Here is a 4,245-nt window from a genome sequence, read left to right on the forward strand (position 1 = left end):
GCCAAGCCCACCGCCCTCGCCGCCGCCGCCGTCGCCACCACCCCTGCCGCCGCCGCCCTCGCCACCCCCTCCATCGCCGCCGCCGCCCTCGCCACCGCCCTCGCCGCCGCCTCCGTTGCCTCCGCCGCCGTTACCACCACCACCCACGCCAGCTCCGCCCTCGCCACCTCCGCCCTCTCCGCCGCCCCCCGTGCTGCCGCCCTCTACGCCACCGCCCTCGCCGCCGCCGCCCTCTCTACCGCCCTCACCTCCACCGCCCTCGCCGCCGCCATCGCCACCGCCCTCGCCCCCACCCAGCCGACCGCCACCCTCACCACTCCCCTCGCCGCCGCCGCTCTTGCCGCCAGCTCTGTGCCAGTGGGCCTCGGGCGCCAGCGCTTCGACGTCGTACGGCTCGTCCTGCTCGTCGAGCTACGGGGCATGCAAGGCGACAGGCGCTCCGGACGTGGCTCCCAGCTGTCAAGATGACTCGGGCGCGTGGGCTCCAGACAGCGGCGGCTGTGCCACGGACTGCAGCAGGTACGAGTGGCTGGAGCTGACGTTCTCTCAGCTGGTGCTCGTTAGCAGCGTCAAGGTCTACGAGACCTACTCGGCGCCCTTCGTGACGAGCGTATTGCTTTACGGTCCGGACGGCTCGACCACGATCGCCTACAGCGGGACGGACACCACAGGCTGCGGCCAGGCGCTCGACGTCCCCGTCTCTCCCGGCGTCCTTTCGCAGCGTGTGAGGATCAACACGCAGGCGAGCAGCGCCTACGAGGAGATCGACGCGGTCGAGCTGTGCGGCTATGTCCTCGGCTTCCCGCCCTCACCTCCGCCCCCCTCCTCGTCGCCACCGCCGCCGCCGCCGTTGCCACCAGTCTCGCCGACCCCTCCACCTCTGCCACCGCTGGAGCCGCAAACCTGCCAGTGGGCCTCGGGCGCCAGCGCGTCGACGTCGTACGGCTCGTCATGCTCGTCGAGCTACGGGGCGTGTCAGGCGAGAGGCTCTCCGGACGTGAGCAGCTGCGGGGATGACTCGGACGCGTGGGCTCCGAGCTCCTCGAGCTCGAGCGCGGAGTGGCTGGAGCTGACGTTCGACCAGCCGATGCTCGTGAGCCGCGTCTACATCTACGAGACCAACGAGGCGCCCTTCGTGACGAGCGTGCTGCTGACTGGATCAGACATGGCCTCCCCCACCGTCTGGTCTGGGACAGACACGACGTCCTGCTTGTCAGCGCTTGAAGTCGTTGTCCAGCCGGGTGTGGTCGCGAAGACAGTGAGGGTCAACACCGCCGCCCCTGGCTACGAGCAGATTGACGCGGTCCAGCTATGCGGCGTCGCCGTCCAAGCTCCGCCGTCGCCGCCGCCGGCATCGCCCTCCCCTCCGCTGGCACCGCCGCCCTGCGCGGACGCGGTCGATGTGGTAATGGTGCTCGACAACTCTGGCAGTGTCGGCCCGCAGAGGCCGGACGTCCTCAACTTTGCTCGCACAGTGGTCAGCTTCTTCGAGATGAGCTCCACCCAGGCGCGTATCGGCTACGTCGAGTTTGATGACGGGGTCGTCACCCGCCAGGACCTCACGGACGACTACAGTACCATCACGGCAGCGATCGACGCTGCGCCACCTGTCGGGTCAGGGACGTGCATCTCTGGCGGCTTGGCTCAGGGGCAGGCCGTCGTCGCAGGCGCGAACGCTCGAGGGGGCGGTGTGCCCGCGGTGATCATTCTATGCTCCGACGGCGAGCAATCCCAATGCAGCGGCAGCGACTCAGACGACAACACAGCGATCAACACAGCAATCGCCGCCAGGGCAGCAGGCGTCAAGATCATCAGCGTTGGCTTTGGGAGCGTAAACATCCCGACGCTCGAGGCGATGGCGTCCTCGCCTGCCAGCGAGTTTGCACTTTACGCCGATACAGCGGCGGAGCTGGTCCTCGAGCTCCTCCAAGGAAGGTTTGGCATCTGCCGGCTTGCTCTCGACCTCCCCCGTGGACCGCCGCCATCGCCGCCGCCGCCGCCCTCTCCACCGCCCCCATCACCGCCGCCGTTTCCACCGCCACCGCCTTCAGCCCCGCCCCCCTCGCCGCCACCACCCTCGCCGCCGCCACCCTCGCCGCCGCCACCCTCGCCGCCGCCCTTTACGCCGCCGCTTTCGCCACCTCCGCCTTCACCACCGCTGCCATCGCCACCGCCGTCGCCGCCTCCGCCATCGCCACCGCCTGTGCGGCCGCAACCGTCGCATCCTCCACCGCCGTCGCATCCTCCACCGCCGTGGTTCGACCTCTCTCATTGCTACGACCCACGTCATTCGGGACTACGGCCAAGGTATATGATCGACTCCCCCCAGTGGGCGCGCGACACGCGGAACGGCGACGCCATGAACTATGCCTCGGACATCGAGCAGGCCAAGCTGGCGTGTGCGAACATGGCGACGTGCATCTGCATCGCGGTCCACTACGAGAATCTCGGGCATGGCACGGCCTTGTCGCGCGTCTACCTAGGCATGTCAGGGCATAGCTCCGACTACGTCGCCTCGTCGAGCACGTACGTGCTCAAGCGCAACACCCCGACCTGCTCGGCCTTGCCGCCGGCACCGCCACCCTTGCCGCCTCCGTCCTCGCCGCCTCCGCCAAGCCCACCGGACAACAGCATCGCTCACACGTCCCCTCCTCCCCCATCGCCCCCGCCCCCGTCTCCGCCGCCGCCAAGTCCGCTTCCCTCACCGCCGCCCTCACCGCCGCCCTCACCACCGCCCTCACCGCCGCCCTCGCCTCCGCCACCCTCACCGCCGCCGCCCTCCCCGCCGCCCTCTCCACCGCCGCCCTTACCCCCTCCGACTCCGCCGCCGCCCTCGCCGCCGCCGCCGCTCGTCGCAGCTTGGGACTGCACGACGCACTCTTACCCCATACAGATCATCAAGGGCAGCTCCGACAACTACTATCGGACGATGCAGCTCAACCTCGTTGCGGGCGACTTCGTGGAGACGTGGCAGTGGACCACCAGCACCGATTCGCACCCGACGGTGCAGCTGAACTCGCAGGCCTACAACACCAATGACGGCATCGCCTACGGGCTCTTCTCCACCTCGGACTCTGGCCATCCGGAAGTGGTGCCGGCGTACCTTTGCCGGTTCTCCCACTTGCAGGACTCCGCGGTGTGTCTCTGCAAAGCTCCGCGCTGGGGCAATGCGGCGGCCATCACGCGCGATGGGACGTACTTCCTCGCCTATCAAGGCGGCGTCGAGGTGCACAAGCTGCCAGCCGTTCACAACATCGCCTACCCAGCGGGCAGCCCGGTCTCGGTCAGCTCTCTAAGCAGCTGCGGCATGACGCAAGTTTTACCTGGCAGGGGCACGGGTGGCTCCATCGACGTCAGCAGCTCTGGGCTGGTCGCATCCGATATGGAGGCCGCCTATGACCTCACGACCAGCTGCACCTCATGCTACATGTCGATTTGGACCGTCGACGGGTCTGGCACAATGTTGACATGGCTGCCCGGCGGTCAAAACTTTGCCGATTTCATCGACTTCGAGTACAAAAGCATCACGTACCTGATTGCCCTAGGAGGGTACGATGGGAGCGTCTGGATCATCAAACTCGACGGCGACGGCGGTGGTGACGTCACAGGTTACGCTTACAGCCGCGTCGTAGTCGATTACACTGGGTCCGCAAGCAGCAAACGCACGATGGCGGGGTTTGGTGCTGCGTATCGATATGGCGACCGGATATACTTCTCCTCCAATTCTGGCTCCGGCATATTTGAGGTAGACTACGTCTCGCTCACGGCCGTTCTTGACCGCGAAGGGGCGGACGCGTGCGACTTTATATCTTCGCACGTCTGCTCGCGAGTCCCGATGCAGTCGCCAGCTCCCGTTCCGGTCACGCTCAAGTGGGTGGCTGCAGCAGTCGCCCCCACCCAATCGAACGACGGCTTCAGTTGCCCAGAGGCCGCCGACCCCTTCATCGCTCCCCGCCCACCCTCCCAACCGCCATCGCCAGCGCCCTCACCACCAGCACCTTCACCGCCACCATCACCGTCGGCGTGCTACAACGAGCGGTGGACTGGCTTGTGCATCACAGGTTGCGACACTTGCAGTTGCGCCGGATGCACGTCGCACGGCAGTCAAACTCAAAGCGACTGCGAAGCGGAATGCTCACTCACCGCAGGCTGCACGGGCTACGCGCGCCACAGCAACAACGGCGCTTGCAGGGTGTACACGGATACGCTGACACCCTGGACTGCCAGCACCTACTCTTTGTACAC

The sequence above is a fragment of the Emiliania huxleyi genome (assembly GCF_000372725.1).
Source record: "Emiliania huxleyi CCMP1516 chromosome Unknown EMIHUscaffold_137, whole genome shotgun sequence".
In the NCBI taxonomy this organism is placed as follows: Eukaryota; Haptophyta; order Isochrysidales; family Noelaerhabdaceae; genus Emiliania; species Emiliania huxleyi.